Source organism: Macrotis lagotis, chromosome 4 (genome assembly GCF_037893015.1).
Source record: "Macrotis lagotis isolate mMagLag1 chromosome 4, bilby.v1.9.chrom.fasta, whole genome shotgun sequence".
NCBI lineage: Eukaryota > Metazoa > Chordata > Mammalia > Peramelemorphia > Peramelidae > Macrotis > Macrotis lagotis.
Genome location: NC_133661.1, coordinates 21,934,796 through 21,953,345, shown reverse-complemented (window position 1 = coordinate 21,953,345; position 18,550 = coordinate 21,934,796). Strand labels below are relative to the sequence as shown.

At 39.4% G+C, this 18,550-nt stretch overlaps 1 protein-coding gene and 1 long non-coding RNA gene across 2 annotated transcripts in view; one reads left to right on the top strand and one right to left on the bottom strand.

The window, feature by feature from the left end:
* RHOBTB1 (Rho related BTB domain containing 1) overlaps positions 1-18,550 on the top strand; it is a 177,566-nt gene that overhangs the window by 36,250 nt on the left and 122,766 nt on the right. The window lies entirely within an intron of this gene.
* Positions 8,343-18,550, bottom strand: part of LOC141520636 (uncharacterized) — a 39,398-nt gene continuing 29,190 nt past the window's right edge. Inside the window, exon 3 of the long non-coding RNA XR_012477692.1 lies at positions 8,343-9,238. This is a non-coding gene — a long non-coding RNA (uncharacterized LOC141520636). The remainder of the gene's footprint in view (positions 9,239-18,550) is intronic.

Genomic DNA, 18,550 nt, shown 5'->3' with positions numbered 1-18,550 from the left:
TTAAGGAGGTCAAAATCAGGAAGAAAATTAAAAATTTAAAACCAGTAAATTTTTTTTAAAAATTTAAAAAAGTTCTTTTGTTTATCAAAATATTGATAGCAGCATTTTCCCCAAGATTATATATTTAAAACTAAAAGAGACTCAGAGATCAGGTAGCTAGTCCAACCCTCTCATTTTACAGATGAGAAATTCAAGAGGTAGAGATATGAAGTAACTTATGTTCACACAACCAGCAACTATCAGAGATAAGATCTCAACCCAGATAATCTGATCTCAAATTTGCCATGTGACCCCTGGTATACCAAGGAATGGAAAGCAAAGTGGGTAACCACTGGTAAAGGGAAACTAAAGTAACAGCAATCTATGAATGAAATGAAAGATTATTATGGCATAGGAAATGATAGATATAAGGAATTCAAAGAAAAATGAGAAAATGTACATGAATTGAAGATGAAAGTCAGCAAGAACAAAAAAGAAAATAAAATGTGTGTCACTGCAATGACAGAAGTGAAAAGGATGGTAAAATGAAGTTTAGTGTTATGTCATGATACACAAGAGACCTGCTTGCAAACAAAGACTAAGTAAATTAGCCTCTTGTTGGAAAAGTGGGCAGCTCCGGTATGGAGACCTACTCACACTGCCATGAGATGCTCAGATTTGTTCAGCTGAAGGGTAGGAAATTTTTAGAAATGAATGTAAAGGGGCGGCTAGGTGGTGAGGGGTGAGGGTCACTGACCTTGGGGTCAGGAGTACCTGAGTTCAAATCCGGCCTCGACACTTAATAATGACTTAGCCATGTGGCCTTGGGCAAGCCACTTAACCCCATTGCCTTGAAAAATCTAAAAAAGATAAAAGAAAAAAGAAAAGAATGTAAGTTCAAGAAGGCAACTGTGACATTCTGAAGACTAATAAAAAATGATTTGGGCCATATTAATTCAAAAAGAAGAGACGGCATAAAATAGGAAGGAAGGAAAAGAACAAACATTTATATAGTGTCTATAATGTGCCAGAACTTTAGAACTGATTATATATCATGGGAGACCCTGCACAGGACCACCCCACATGGTGTGCCCTCATCAGTGAAGGTGCTGTGCTCTCTGATCAAGGCAAAAATGGAAGCAGCCAAAGGCAACGTGATATACGAAGCATTCCAAGCTCATATTGGTCTGATCAGCCAAAGTCGGGCACACTGTCATTTGTCTCTAACATGGTGATGTTTTTTGGTCTTGTTTGATAACAGAAGACAATCACGAACCAACCATGTTCCAGGCCTACACTGAGCCCTTGCTACCCATGTTATTTGATATTCCCAGCCACCCTGTAATCCAGGGGCTATTATTTCCCCTCTCCATCTTAAAGTTGAGGAAAAGGAGACAAGAATGAGTGATTTGTCCAGGGATATATTTCTAATATGTATTTGTGGCCAGATTGAAACTTAGACTTTCCTGTCTCTATCTAGCAGAAAGAATATTGGCAGTGGACTCAAAGGGCCTGGTTTCTTATTACCTAAATGATCTTAAATTAATTTCACACCTCTATGCCTCAGTTTCCTCATTGATACAATAAAAGAAATCGGACTAGATAAACTCCAAGGTTCCTTGTTTCTTGATCCTTTGACAGGGATATGGCAATCATTCCTCCTCTTCTCTCCTCACCAAATGCAATTTTCTACATTTGATAGTGTAAGAGAGGAAAAGACCACTGACTTCATCTCCTGAGTTTCTGCATTCTAGCTTAATTCAATTCCACAATATTTATTCATGGTCTGCTAGTTGCAAAGCACCACTTAGTCCCTGTGGGACCCTTGGAGAGGGGTCTGATCTGACATATATGAGCGCAATGGACTGTTGGTTTGGGGGCCATCACTCAGAATTGAGCAGGTGTGGAACACCTCTGACTTAATGCCGCATTAACGGTGGGTGGCTGCTTTACTGCCTTTCAAATCTGCACACGTAATTGGATACTGTAATGTTTTTCTGGTAAAATAAATACCATCCCAAACTAAAATAAATACAGTGCATGAGGAGGTTCGGGTAGACATAAATTAATCATTTACCCATTAGCCAATATGCACAGGAAAGAAATAGATCACTTATTAAAGGTTGTCTCATCTATAAAATAGAAAAAAAAAAGACACTGATGAATTTTTACCAGGGAGCTGAAAAGAGGAAAAATGAATAGATGTTATAAATGACATGGCAATCATTTCAAAGCACATCATAAATGTAAAATTAATAATATTTGCCCTCATTCAGATTCAGCACTTTCTATATTAAATGTGTCTTTGTTCCTATTGGAACAGACAAAATCAATTTGAGGCTTTTTTATTTTTTATCTTAGAGGGCCAAGACTATTTCAAGACCTTCCAAGTCCTCGGTTACTGGTCCCTGGGAAGAATGACTATGGGGAGTCCAAGCAGAGTGTATTGGAAACTGTAGCTGGATTACAGTCAAATCATTTGTAGTCATATCCAGGATCATCTCTCTCGTACCTGCATGACCTTAGACAAGTCACTTCTCCTCACTGGGGATCAGTTTCCTTTTTTGTTAAGAAAGAAGGGGTTAGACTACAAGAAACATTTAGAAAATCTAAACCCTTCATTTTACATATGGGGGGAATTAATTTCTAGGGAAGTTATGAGTCATCTAATAGTCAGAATTTGAACTCAAACCCTATGAGACTAAATTCAGCATTCCTTCCATTCTAACATTCCACTTGTAAAACATAAATTATCAACTCTTCCCCTTGCCCTATAAAAGGCCTTCTTGGCTAGCTGCACTCTCTATATAGATTTATTTTACATTATTTCTCCTCTTTTTTAAATTTTTTTTTAGTTTTTACAAGGCAATGGGGTTAAGTGGTTTGCCCAAGGCCACACAGCTAGGTAATTTTTAAGTGTCTGAGACCAGTTTTGAACTCATGTACTCCTGACTCCAGGGCTGGTGCTCTATCCACTGTGCCACCTAGCCACCCCTATTTCTCCTCTTTCACTCCAGTCATACAAGACTTCCCATCACTTGCTTCCATCCCTTTACCTAGATCTCTGATACCTACGATTCCCTCCTTCCTTCAATTCCACCTCTTAGAATCTCTATTTTTAAAGCAGAATTCAGACATCACCTCAGTGAGGCCAAAGCTCTCCTGTAACCTCCAATAGCTTAGTGCCTCCCTGTCCCCACAAACATTGCCATGTGTTAATTCTATATATGTTTGATATAGATTCACATGTATATGTTGTCTCCCTCCAATGACTAGCTCAGGCACTTAACAAATATTTACAATATATAAGCTTTTTCCAAAGACAGATTTATTGTCTCCTTATTTCCAGTGCCCAAATAGGCAACTAATAAATATGGACTGATCAATTGATCAGAATTATCCCTCTCAATTCTACCTCTCAGAAGCCCCAATTCTATCCAAAGCTTAGTCCAAAGGCTTTTTCCTTCCCAAGGCTACTCTGATCCTCCCCCACCCCCCTTAATTGATAGAGATACATCCCCTACCAAATTATTTTATATTGGCTTCTCTCCTTAGAATGTAAGCTGTCTGAGGGTCTAGCATGGTGGTTGACATTTTACAGGAATTTATTGAACACTTTGGTGAATGCCATTGCCCTAAAATCCCTCCAAGTTGAATCCAATAACGCAGAGCATCTCTACCTTTTGTCCTGGCTAGCCAAGGCAGTTGGTTGAAGAAATGCAGGGTTTAAGCTTTAGAAAAATCACTCACTGAAAAAGGAAAAATCAGCCACTGGGAGAAAGAGAAAGGAGAGGTAGAATGGGCTAAGATATTTCATGTTAGAGTCAAGAAAAAATTTCTGCAATGAAATGGAAGTGGGGGGGGGGGAATGAGTGAGCCTTCATTCTCATCAGAAATGGTTCAGCCTGGAAAAAAACATACTCACTCAATAGAGTATAGAAATTTATTTTACCTCTAGAGCAAAAAGGAGAGGAAAGGGAGGGGAGAAAGGGGACAGGGAGGGGAGGGGAATATAGGTGATAGAAGAGAGAGTAGTCAGATGTAACACACTTATGAGGAGGGACAGGGTGAAAGGAGAGAGGGAGAATAAAATAAATGGGAGGGAGAGGAATAGAATGGAGGGAAATACAGATAACAAGAGCAACTGTGGGAAAAATATTGAAGCAACTTCTCTGATGGACTTAAGATAAAAAATGCAATCCACCCAGAGACAGAGGGGATAGTATATGAACACAGACTGAAGCAGATTTTTATTTCTCTGGGGTTGTCTACTTTCACAGCAAGATCATTATAGTAATGTGAAAATAAATAAATAAATCATGAAAAGGTAAAGAAAAAAGAAAAAAAGTCACCCACATCTTGTCTCACAACTTCCCATGCCTTCCATGAAGCCTCTCAACTAAAAAGCATGGACCTGAGAGCCAAGATACTGCATCTGTCTGTGAAGAAGCTCCAACTCTCAGCTGGAGGGGAGAGTCAAGGGGTTCTTTTCAATCACCTTCCAGAAACATTTTCTTCTGTATCCTGGAAAAACTTTTGTGCCTTTGAAAAAAAAAAGATTTTTAACAGGCAACCAAAAAAAAAAAAAACCGGATGACAAACAGCATACCTTATGTTTAAAACAAAAGAAACTAATGATAAAAGAAACTGCCAGCCATTGAACTTCTCCCTTTCAGAAGAACTATTTCACAGTTCACAACTTTGCTTCTCAACAAGTTTCCTGGGCATCCCATGACCCATTCTGAATATTGACAACTCCCTTCCTTCACCCCTAGCTTGATGATGTGTTGGCTGGAGATAGCCATTTCTGTCTGCCATTAGCTGTGTGACTCTGGGCAAGTCATTCAACCTTGGGCTGCCTCAGTTTCCTCAACTGTAAAATGGGAATATTAGCAGTTTCCCCTCTAGGAGTATTGTGAAGGTCAAATAGAATATTTGTAAAATGCTTAGCACAAATTAGTAGGTGACGTAAAAATACTAGTTATCTTAATGATGATGATGATGTCATCACTGTCAATAGAACTGAGATACCGTTTATTATGATGTTGGGTAATAGAATGGAGACACTGTGATATAGAGGGCAAAGTCCAGTCAAGAATATCAGAGCAACGTCTCCCTTCTGATATTTACTAGTTGAAAGCCAAGACTCTCGTTCTTATCTTCATATACCTTTGTATATCCTTCATTTAACATCTGGCAGGTAACAGGATATTAATAGCTATTTCTAGAATAGAATTAAACCCTCTGATCCTCTGACAACTCAGACCAGAACTTGGATTCTAGTAGACTGTGTTACCTGAGGCACAGGAGGAAGCGCCCTTCTGGCAAAATTGCAGGATTTTGAAGTATTGACATGGAGAGAAGCAAAGATGACTTTGCCACTTACTAGTCAACCTCTGGACCTCAGTTTCCTCTGCTGTAAAATGAGGGAGTTGACTTCCAAGGTCCTTTCTAAACTCAAATTCTGGGCCCATTAACCTGGATTACACTGAGAAGACAGACAAAAGAGTTTATTGAAGTCAATTTAAGGCTCTGATATTGAACACCTGGGCAGAGATCTCCACAAGGAAATTACAGCCAAGCATCCTTTTGCCTGGTTGCCTGAATGGCTTGGCTGTAACAGCTGAATCCAATCTATTCTGTATCAGGATCAATTATTCAACTTCAGGTACAGCTAATCCATTCTGCAGAGGAAGAGTTCTGGCTAAAGTATCCAACTGGTAGACTCGTGATTGCAGCTCTATGTGACCTTAGAGAAAAATCTCATGAAACCCAAACTCCCTACTTCCTCTCCAGTGGGGACATGGGCAGGTTTCTAAAACTGTTCCAGAAGGAAACAGGCAGCTAGAGCTCTATGTCAATAGGAAAACCAGTCCTTGCCCTCAAGGGGCTTACATTCTACTGGGGCAGTTGCAATCAATCAGAAGAATTTATTAAGCACCTCTTGTGTACAAGTTGCTGTGGTTGGTACTAGGGATATAAGGGGGAAAAAAGTTTGAAATAATCCCTGCTGTCAAGGTACCTATATCTACTCAAAGAAGCAATATCTTTAAGTATATAAATAAAAACAATCAGAATAAAACCAAGGTGGTGAGGAATGAGGGGCTGCAAAAGACCAGCATTAAGCATGGAAATCAACCCTATTTATCTGGAAAGAGGTGAGGAATTCTTCAAGGCAGACAGAGTGTATTTCCAATATGGGAGATGGCCAAAGCCAAGGCTCAGAGATGGGATATCAGGTGTTAGAGGGGACAAAAGGCACTTTGGTCAGATGAATGTAGAAAATGGAAGCATGTACAATGAGTTTGGAAAGATAGGTTGAGGTCAATTTATGAAAGAATTTAAAAGTTGAAACGAGTTTACACTTGATCCTAGAGCTAATAGAAAACCTTGAAGATGAGGATGGGAATGATCTACTCTATGCAACATTTTTGTGTTTGCCCTTCCAGAACGAGGCTGTCTAGCATGCCTATTTAGGAATCAAAAGGTACCTCTAGTCAGCTAATAAGGATGTATTCATCTGTTTATGAAGTGCCAGACACAATGTTAATAGATGAGAAAATCTACATCTTGACTGCTAACCTAAGTTAAGTGTGCTGCTGGCTAACTTTGGTCCTCACCACCAAGCTCCCATCAAATCTCTGAAGGCCATCATTTAGACTTTTGAAACTTGCAAGGTTGCGTCCATCTCTAGACTCCTTCACCTAAAAACAAGAAAGAATAAACAATGGAGACAAAAACAATAGCAAGAACTCAGCCTCAAAAGCTCTCCAATTCATAAGACAACTTTGGTGGAGAGAAAAGGACTCGAGGTTACTGTATTCTCTTCCCAATGAGGCTTTAGTTCTTGCCTTCTCCAATACCTAATGATATGGGAAGAACCATTGACTTAAGAGATTGGCCTTGGCTGACCAGTGACTCCTGAGGGCATCCCAGTTCTGGCCATATAGCTGATAAGTAGCTTGTTTTTATCATGAGTTAGTCAACAGGAACTAGTTCCAGGATGCATTGCCTACTCCAGACTGTCAAAGAGAGCCCTGCCATCTCGCCTTTCCAAAAGCAGACTCCCCAGTCTCTTCCATGTCCACGGTTGCGACAACCACCCTGTTGCCTCTACTTTGGCAACCTTGAGGAGTACAGATTGTAGAAGGGTGAGAAGAGACCAGTTAGGGAGGCCATTGCCATAGTCCAGGTGAGAGATAAAGACGACGTCAATGTGGTTGATGGTTATGTGAGTAGAGAGAGGGAGCCAGATGCATGGAATATTGAGCATGACAAATGAAATGTAAATAGATAAGTATATGCATGATAATTTAAGGAGGTAGGAAAAAGCATTAAGAACTGAAACAAGCAAGGCAGATTAAGAAGGGTTTTCTGGAGGTACTTGAGTTGGACCTTGAAGAGAATAAGAGAGTCAAAGAGCAGCAATAAGAATGTGGTATCTTCCAAGAATTAGAAGAAGGAAAGAAGGGGCCAACCTGTTCAGAGACACAAAGGTGGAAAATGAGATCACTGACTTTGGAGAACAGCAAATCTGTCAGTTTAGGTAGTATAGGGCAGCTAGGTGGCACAGTGAATAGAGCACTGCCCTTGGAGTCAGAAAGACAGGAGGTCAAATCTGACCTGAAACTTATTATTTACCAGCTGTGTGAAGTTGTGCAAGTCACTTAACCCTGATTGCTTCACATCCAGGGCCATCTGCTGTCGTCCTGACTCATATCTGACCACTGGACCTAGATGACTCTGGAGGAGAGAGTAAGGCAGGTGACTTAACACAGCCCCTCCCCACAATCAAATCCAATTCATATGTTTGTCATGGTATTACCTGCCTGATGTCATAGTCTTCTTCAAAAAATGAAAACTATCATCACAAGGTGGTATGAATCATGCATGGGAGGGAGAAATGGACAATCAATCAACAAGAGAGGTGGAGGAAGTGATAAATATTAAATACCAGGAATGTGCCAGGCTCTATTCTAAGCATGTAAATATTATCTTATTTCATCCTTACAACCATCCCCATTTTATAGTTGAGAAAACTGAAGGAGGCCATGGTCAAATGACTTGCCTAGGATCACATAACTAGTAAGTGTCTCAAGCTAGATTTGAACTCAGATTTACATAATTAACTTCAGACCAAAGTGCTCTAGTCACCTAACTGCCTGAAGATTAAATATGCAAGATTTCTATAAATTGATGGAAACTGCCAATAAAGGGTACTACATATATATATATATATGTATATATACATATATATATATATACATATATATATATATATATATATCTGTGTGTGTGTAGGGATCATTGCTTACTACCTAAGATAAATCCATTAGGGATTTTCAAATGAAATATGGGTTTAATTAAACTGCACCCTCCTTACCACACAAATTGACTAAAATAAAGTTAGCATTATTAGGCGAAGTTCAGAATAAACTGATAGATTAAAACAAGAGAAGCAACAACGAAGATGCTATGTTTCCTTGATACTCTGATGGCATGCTCATTGATGGTGGTATGGTGGCCCATCCATGCCTTTTCTTCTTGGGAGATTCATCCGAGGTTTCCCATTGAATCTGATACAAGGACTCTTGCGACATTCTTCTAGGTCTCTTAACTTGACACGGATATAGCAACAAGTCATCCTACAGCTATCCTTCATTCTTGTTGTATGGCAGGAACACCTCCTCATTCGCCGTGTTGCTCTCCCCATTGACTTCCCTCACACCCCTACTCCTATATAATTTTCTGTTGGCAATATATTGTTGTTTATCTTTGTCCTCAGAGTGAACTCAATTTTAATTGTCCAGAGTCCGTGACTCACGCCATCATTAGGATGAGGACTGATGATAAGACAGTGATCTATTTTTGTGTGAGAAGCTTGGGTAATTAAATGTATGAAAGTGTGCTAAAGATGAGCTATCCTCTTCCTCCTCTTCAATTCTGGGTCCAAGTTATTATCCATCCATAGTCCAATAAATAAGAGTTCATGAATTGACTGGCTTTTGGCATTCCACTACAGGCATTGTCCACAGACTTTCTCACTCACATGATTCTTCCTGTGTGGATAATTCAGTTGAACTTCATTGGGTAGGATTATGTCAAAAGATTTGTATCCCTCCTCCAGCATTTACTACTTTTATGATTTAGAGCTTTCCATTTAAATTGTGCTGGCTCAACTTTCCTCATCTGTAAATGGGCAACTTTTGTTGGACAATCTTTGAATTCACTTCCCATTCTGACATGACGACCCTGATATCTGAAAGCAAAAAAATACTAAGTAAATACTAACAAAAGATCATGAAACTGGAAGAATAATAATCATAATAATCACCTCAACAACTAATATTTATATAGCATTTTAAACTTAGCAAAACACTTTACAGACATCTCCTGTTAGCTTCACAATAACCTGGAGAAAGGTGATTTTATTACATCCATTTTACAGATGAGAAAAAATGAGGCAAGCAAAGATTAAATGATTTGACCAGGGTCACTCAACTAGTAAGTGTCCATAGCTATGTTTGAATGTGAGGTGTGAGTTCAAATCTGATTCTACATTGAGTTCTCTCTTCATTTGACCATTAAGCTGCTTTAAAACCTAAGCATGATAGAGCAGCAGCATTTCCATGATCTGAGACTCTAGCAACTGTCCGAAAAGGAAGTAAGTTCACTCTGGCATGGCCCACTCTTGATGAACCCTTGGGGGGCTCATAGAGATCACCACTTGTCTTTCATAAGATGACTTGTTTTGCTTTAGTTTTAATGAAATCTACCAGTTGTCTCGGCCTTATGTATTTTGAGTCTCAAGGTTATAAGATTTCAGTTGTATTGCTAGAAATATTTTCTAGGATGACTTAAATATGATTTATTTAGGAACCAAGAGATAGTTGGAGTTTTCTGATTCATTTCACTTTTATGCTTCACAGTAGGTGCAAGTTGAGAAGACTATTGTGGTTAAAGACAAAAAAGAACATAAAACTACTTAACAAAGACAGCAGAATCTGATTTTGACTTGATTGTCAGTGTTTGCTTCCCTGGAAACATTTGGAAGATAGAGGTACCAAAGATTGGTTGGGCATGTTTCAAGGGAATAAAGAAAATGGGATAAAACTGATGAAAGGAGAAGGTAGAATTACTATTCAGCCTCCCTGGTAAGTCAAAATGATTAAGTTATGAGATAATAGCCCCAGAGAAATGGTGGAACTAACTCTTAGAACAAATTGGATTAGGGGAAAAAAAGTCAAGATGTATCAGGGCAGCTCCAATCCTCAAACCCCCCACTGTTTTCTCTTACCTGGGGAAATCTTCACTGAATTATAATCTACCTTTTTAATTAGTCACCTAATTATAACAGATAATAAAATACCAGGATATACAGCCATTCTTTAATTTCAGGAATTCAATGTTTCCTTAAAGTTCACACATACACATATAGACACACTCTCAAGAAATTATGCCAGATAGGATGGTGTTCTGTTGGTTCCCTGAGGATCCTGTGTGCTATTAAGGGTATGGATTTTACCATTCCCTAAAGAACACATCAAGTCTAGTGATGCTATAGGCCAGTTCAATGGAAACACTTGTTGGAGATATAGTCCCCACCCTCAGATAGCTACAAGAATGCAGATAAGGAAGTGATGTCATTTCAAGAAGGGACAACAAGGAGATGAATCAGGAATGGCTTCATGTAAGATGTCAGACTTGAGTTGAACTTGGGAGGAAGCTAAGAACTGAAGATGAGGAGGAAGTAAATTCCTAGCAGCTGATGTTGGAAAAGGCAGTAACTTGGCTTAGCTGTATTTTGGAGGACATGAAGAGGAGTCCTATGAAAGAAGTAAGTGGGGTCCCTATCGGGGAGAACTTTTAGATAGTTGGTTGTGTTAATTGTATTTTATCCTATACATAATAGAAAGCCACCAAAAAGTTTTGAGTAAAGGGGAGCTATAATTAGCTTTTATCCCCACCCCCCAGACTGAACCTAGCATTTCATTGATGTATAGAGTGGGAAAACTTTCTACCAGTGATTAGCATTTACCCTGCAATCTTTGAGTGTTACCTGGGACATAGAAGGTAGGGGACGTACTCAGGATCTTGCGACCACTTGCATTAGAGACTGGTCTTCCCGAATCTGAGACCAGCTCTCTTGCACTATTTCCTATAACCACTCACAATCAAATTTAGGAATAATAATTTGGAAGCCATGTGGAGGAGAAGAAGGGTTAAAATCAGGGAGCCCCATTAGGAGATATCATACTAGTCCAGAAAGAATTGTTGGAGGCCTGAAAATAATTGATTGGGTGTATATAATGCTAAGAAATGAGCATAGACATGTAAAGATCTGACAAATAAGTGAATATGGAGAGTGAAAGGAAGAGGAAAACATCAAAGGGAATCCCAAGGTTATAAACTTAAGTGACTAGGAGAATGGTGATATCCTCACTACAACTTGGAAAGTAAGGAGAAGACATTAGATTTAGGAGAAAATTTCCTGCACCAAATTTTATTTAGTTGGAATCTAGATAGAAAGAAAGTTTAAAAGTAAGATATGGGAGAAAGGCTCAATTATATATAAAAAAAGAGAGATGAATCAATATGCAAATAAGCTCATGTCAAAGATATAAATTCTTATGAATGTCCTTTGACTGAAATTGTACATGTTGACTTCCTCCCCCATAACAATACAGAGAATAGGGCCTGATGGTTAAGATGATGACCACAATATGCCACCAGATCCTGCCTTTTGAATCAAAACTAATTTATATTAAAGTACAATAAAACAGATAGGGCAAGAGGGGAGATGTCACCAGCCTTGGGTTTGCTCCTGTGAGTAAGCTGAAAAAAAACCAAGATCCACCAGGATCCACCCAAGGCCCTGAGGTCCTTCACTGGCAGCATCTTACAGCAGGTCTATTTCCACTTCGATGGCAAATATTCTCCTGTGTGTTAATTCTGTTACATGAGACAGAATTTAACCTGAGTATCATATACATTGCCTACCCAAGTCCCATTCAAAGTCTCTTCATGGGCTGTCAATGGTCCTGTTTCCTTGAAGCCTAGGCCAGTGAAATGCCAGCTCTGGCATGCATTAGAAAATTGGGGTATAAACCTGCCACAGAATGAGTTTGCTGTCTGTATGATCAGCTTATCTAAGTAGGAACAGAGTCGTTGCCGACAGAGAGACTACTAGGTGCTGATATTTTTTGTCCATGGTGACTCAAGAAATAAAGGAAAATACAAATTGGCCTTCAGACCCATGTAGGCCCCTTCTTCTACCTCTTGGGAATGGCAAAATAAGGACAGTATTTAGGATCACATAGTTCTTAAATTCAGAAGGCAGCAAGGTACATGAGAAAAAATGTTGGCTCTGACAGTCTGAAAAGCCTAAAAAATAGGAGACATAACAGCTATCTCCAAAGGGCTGTCAACTGAACAGGGACTAAGTCTATTTGGATCCAGGAACCAGAAATAGGAACAAGGCATGGAAGTTGTAGAAAAGTAGATTTAGATTCAATGCATGTAAAAATTTTCTAAGTTAAAAGTGGAATGGGTTGCTTGTGAAGTAGTCAGTCCTCTCTAGTCTCACAAAAACTAGATGGCCACGTGTCAGGTATATCATAGAAAAGATTAAGAATAGCTCAAGATAAAAGTTATATTCGTAGCTCATAAAGAGAACTTGGAATATCTCTTACAATTTCAAGGGCTTACCCACCAAAAACCAGATCTTTATAATACTGACCCTCTAGGAGGCAGCTAGGTGGCACAGTGGATTACCTAGCTGTGTGGCCTTGGGCAAGTCACTTAACCCCATTGCCTTGCAAAAAATCTAAAAAAAATTAGTGACCCTCTAGCAGTAATGTGTTATGATAGTGGTGCCAGACTGGTGAGAATGTTGCCAGGGGGCTATCATTCTTCTACGTTGCCTTTTGTGACTTTTCTAGTCATTCTCCCAGTCTCTTCCCCATGGAGGTGTGGTTTTGCTTTCAAATCAGCTGTGGAAAAGTAATGGGGAAGGGAAGTGGACAAGGTCTCATCTCCCATGCCAGGCCCAGCTCATCGTAGCCTCCCTCAGCTCATGCTTCTTCCTCATTCACCTAGAAAGATACAAATCTACATTTCTTCCTCTGCCCAGAGAAGCTGTAAAAATGGATCAGTAATTCTATTGTTACATTTTGCACCCCCGGGCAGAGAATTTCTCGATTGAAATATATACTACAGTGGACACAGTCTATTGCTCTTTCCACTTGGTTATCTTCCCTTGCCCAATTTCCCATTTTACAGTAATACTCAGTGGTTAGTACTGCATTGGACAACCATGTTTATCATACTTAAGGGTACAGTAAACAAGAAAGCAAATAAACATTTAAGAAATGGAGATTTTAAGAATCTGAAACATCTCTCCTGGTCAAAGAGAGGGAAAGAAAGAGCATAAGGGGAGACATCACCAGCCTTGGGTTTGCTCCTGTGAGTAAGCTGAAAAAAAATCAGGGTGCACCCAATTTCCACCCAAGGCCCTGAGGTCCTTCACTGGCAACAGTTTACAGCAGTTCCATTTCCATTTTGATGGCAAATATTCCCTGAGGTGTTCACTTCTGCTTCTAGATGTCCAGTTCTTCTAACAGGTCGCCCCTTCCCTGGGGCTTTTCCCAAGCTGCTTATTTCTGTTAGACTGGGGTGGGGGCTAAGAGATGGGGGGATGTAACCAGTCCTTAAGGCAAACATCCAGGGTAGGAGAAGGGAGTGCTAAGAATTCCTGCTTCCCTGTGACCATTACCCCTAGCTCTTGGTTATGCAACCAACTTGACAAAGGAGGGGGAGAGGGTTGAGAAGGAGGTAATGGAAGACTGAATGAGTGCATGTGTACAGACAGGGAAACCACACAAACGTCTCCGTCTGAGGCCTACTAGGTGTTCATGTTTCCTCTTTAAAGTCTGGCTCGGGCATCAACACTTCTAGGAAGCCTTTTCTCTTCATCCTGCATCCTCCCACTGATAATAAACTGTTTTGTCTCTAGCACTTTATAACTTTTGAATGCATTTTTCCTAAAATATTTTTGTATTATCCTTCTCTATATTGGAGTCTGCTTCCTATTCCCACTAGACCCTAGGCCCTATGAAGGGAAGAACTATGTTTTATCTTAACTTTTATCACAGTTTTAGACCTGAGAAAATCCCTCAAGATCATAATTCAATCCCTTCCAATTGTATACAGTTCAAGAAACTGAGGCCCAGGGAAAGGAAGCAGCTTGTCTCAGGCCACACAGCTGGTAATCAACAGCAGATTTGAATCTTCTCTTCAGCTCTCTTTCCAATAAACACAGTTGACTTTCTTCATCTCCTCAGTCTCTACCACTGAGTTCTGCATAAAGTGGTCATTTAATGTTTTGTAATTCAACAGTCACATTCCTCATCTGGTCATTCATTCCTTCAATAAGCATGCTAGGATTTTGCATTTGAAGGAGTGTTGCTCCCTTCTGAGAAATCATCCTTCTAATGACATTATATTCACCTACTATGAATAGTACTAAGCTTTATAAAGTGACTTTGGTTAGAAGGGCCTCAGATTTTACACCAGAGCCCAGTTTCTGAACATCCTCAAGCACTTGTCTTTCTTTCTAATCTCAAACAACCATATTCAGCTGGGGAGGCACCATTTAGACTGGATTCTGAATGACTTTGAAAAAACATCTTTGAAAAAGTTAAACTATAGCAATTATTGTTTTATAACTTTTTTAAAATGTTGATAATCACATTTCAGTACAATTTGTTTCTTTTTATTTTATTTCATGTATATAAAAACGTCATTCTGAGGAGAGCTCAATAGACTTTTTACCAAACTGGTAAAAAAAAATAATAAAAAATGTTAAGGAGCCCAGTTAGATGGGAAAGTTGAGGCCCATACAGATGAAATGATCTGTCCAAATTGATGCAGGTCTCCTGACTACAGATCCAGTATCTTTTGCTACATCATTTCCTCCACAGAATGTAAGTCCCTAAAGGGCAGCGATTGTTCTGTTTCTCATTTTTGAATCAGCCCAGAGGCTAGTGCTTGGGAAACAGTTAACACTTTATCCATGTTTCTTGACTGACGACGATTCCATTTTTGAGTTTCAGATGGTGAGTCAATGACAAGAATAAAGACCCTCCCATAAACAGTATCTAATTTGCTCAGGGATTAAGAATTTAACAAGATAGGAAAAGAATCAGGACCTAGTTTCCATCTGTGTAGAAAACTTCTGGATGAGAACACCAAGAGTCAGGCTCGAACTCAGGTCTGCCTTGCTCCAACGCTAGAACATTCCCAAAAAGTCATGATCGTTCATAATCATCTGCTAGCAGTTAAAGTCAGAAGGTTAAATCATCATTTTCCAGATGTAGAATCTAAGACTTAGAGAAAGAGAGTCACTTCCCTAAGAGCCTGAAACTAGGCAATGAAACAGACAGAATTCAAACCCAGGACTTTTGATTTCTCACTGGTGGAAGGGAAAGCTTTTGCTTCCCAATGGTGCCTGAGTATTCTGTCACACAAACTTTTATTATAGTGTTTCCATCCAGCCCATTGTCAATCTATGTGCATACAGGCTTTCTAGCTCATAGCTTTCTTCCTCAAGGCTAATCATGTCCACAAACATTTATAAAGGGTCTGCTATCTCCCAGTCACTGTCCTAAGCCTTAAGAATAGAAAGACCTCGAGGAGGTCACACTCTAAAGGAAAGACATGCTATCAAAAACTAGATACATACCTGAGACATACAGTATAAATGGAAGGGAGTTCTCCAAATGAAGAAAAGAGGAATGAGGAGGTAGGCAGGAAAGACCCACAAAAGGTAGAGTAGTCCCTACAACCCTTGATCCAATCTGATCAGAGGTTCAGAGAGTTAGAAGAAAGAGAGAAACTGAGGCTCCTAAAGGTAAAATGATTTGCCCTAAGTGATGCACCTGATAAGGGTCAGAAATAGTCAATCCATTAGTCAATTAACAAGCATTCATTACATTCCTTCTATTTACTGACTTTTCTTAAATTCCTTCTATTTTACTGCCTGCTTGGGGGGCAGCTAGGTAGCACAGTGAAGAGAGCACTGGTCTATGAAGAACTATGTTTCTAAGGAAGAAATCCTGACTATCAATAGCTATATTTTTAAAAATGCACCAGGGAAAACTAGGTAGAGCAGTGGCTAAAGCACAGCCCTGGAGTCTGGAGGACCTGAGTTCAAATTTGACTTCAGACACTTAATAATGGCCTAGCTGTGTGACCTTGGGCAAGTCACTCAACCCCATTGTCTTAAGTAAAAATTTTTTAAAGTGTGCTGTGCTTAGGAATACAAGGGTTCTCAAGGAGTCCAGAACTCTCTCAGACATTCACAGAACCAGACCTGATCTCTACGAATAGAAGACCTTGAATAATGTCCGTGGAATTCAAGTGACTTCATTTTCCACAAGCCTGGTCCGCTCTTACCTTTCCTTCTACAGGAGTTTATTTCTTAGGTGTCCCCTAGAGGGCAGCGTAGGCTCAAACACAAGGTTTATTTGGGGGCCCCTATTCTCCCTCTTCCATATTGTACTATGGAGCTCAAAGATCCTTCCATTGTGAGTGGATTGGACAACACATTCTTTTTTTAAGCTTGGTGCCAATGACACGATATGACAATGACAAGCCTCCATTTAAATGGTAGACCCAAATGGTATTTAGTAAGATCATTAATATCATTTCATTTTGCAGATCACAGAATCATCCATTTAGAATGGAAAAGGTCTTAGATTGTGTCCAAGACCCTCATTTTACAAATGAGGAAACTGACACCTATAAAAAAGACACAAATAAATGGAAAAATCAGGATTTGAATCCAGGCTCTTTGATTGTATAAGCAACTATACCAGGCAGGTAATAATCATTTATTTAATTCCTATTATGGACCAGACACTGTGCAAAGGACTAAGGATACAAGAGTCAAAAGACAACCACTGCCTCCAAGGGACTTATATTTAAGGGAGGAGACAATGTCCAAGCCATTGTGGCTCCTCAGACTCTTCTAGGTCCTATGGGACATACAGAAGCCAGGAAAATCACAATTATTACTTTTACAATTGGGGAACTAAAACCAACACATGAAAAAATTAGAAATATTATTCTTTGCTGAGGTGAAAAGAGCACAAAATGTAGAATGCTGTATATATTTTCAGATTTTTTTCAATGAATGGATTAGTTTTGCTGATTTTTCTCTTTTTTTTCTTTTACAAATATTGTTTATTTATATAGGATGACTCTCTGGGATAGAGAGGAGAATACTAAGAGAACTTGTAAGGCTGTTAAACTAAAAGAGTAATTTAGTTTTAAAAATTTTAATGCACATAATTAAGTACTGATTTTAATCGAATAGTGTATATGCTAAGACTCTCCTATAGGTAGAAGTGGCCTTCAAGACCAGAGTATATAATGCCCTCATTTTTTCAGATGAGGAAACCAAGGTTGAGAAAACTCAAGTCCCTTGGCCAAGATCACACACAGCTAGTAAATATCTTAGGCAGAATTTGAACTCAGACCTTCCTAATTCCACAGTTCTATCCACTGCTCTCTTGTTTCATCAACTGCTAATTTAAGAATTGTAAAATGGGAAACATGAATGGGGTTCCTTTTAAAGATGTGGTTTTATAGGGACGGCTAGGTGGTGCATTGGATAGAGCACTGGCCCTGGAGTCAGGAGTACCTGGGTTCAAATCTGGCCTCAGACACTTAATAATTACCTACCTTGGGCAAGCCACTTAACCCCATTGCCTTGCAAAAAAAAAAATCTTAAATAAATAAAGATGTGGTTTTGTATTGGGCTGCCATAACTTAATTGGGAGGCCCACTTTTCCCAAATAATCATGAGAGTGCTTTCCCATCCTCAGTGTGGTGGTCCAGTTCATCCCGCCTCTAATTTCATTCCAATCCCATTTGGAGACATTTTATCCAAAAAAGGCAACTTGCATCCCACATCTTTGTCGAGCTGACCTAGAGTGGTCTCTAAAGACAATAGTATATTCTGACTTCCCTGGGTTCATTTAAGTTGAATCTGAACGACACAAAATCAGTCAATTGGTATTTATTAAGGATCTACTGTGTGCCAGTCTCTAAGGATACAAAGAAAGGCAAAGGTATTCCTTGTCCTCAGGGAGGTCACATTCTCATGGGGAACATACCATCTAAATACCTCTGTACATACACATGTAAGATATACAGTGGTAAAGGTAGTCTTAGAGGAAGAAGAGGAAGGAGAGAAGGTCTAGGAAAGGCCTGCAGCAGAAGCATGGAACTGAGTCTTGAAAGAAGCAGTGTAAAGGGTCAGAGGAGAGACAAGCTTGGGAGACAAAGGCATTCTGGGAGTTATCAGTGTAATGAAGGCAACAACAGGTAGTGTCCAAGTAATCAATAAACAATAAATTGGCAATAATCAACAGAGGGAAGATGTTGGAATTGAGGAGACTGGGAAAGACTTCATGAAGAATATGGAATTTTTACTGGAAATGTAGTGGATGCCTAATAGTGTTGAGATGAGAGAATGCCAAGCATGGAGGAAAGTCATTGAAGATAC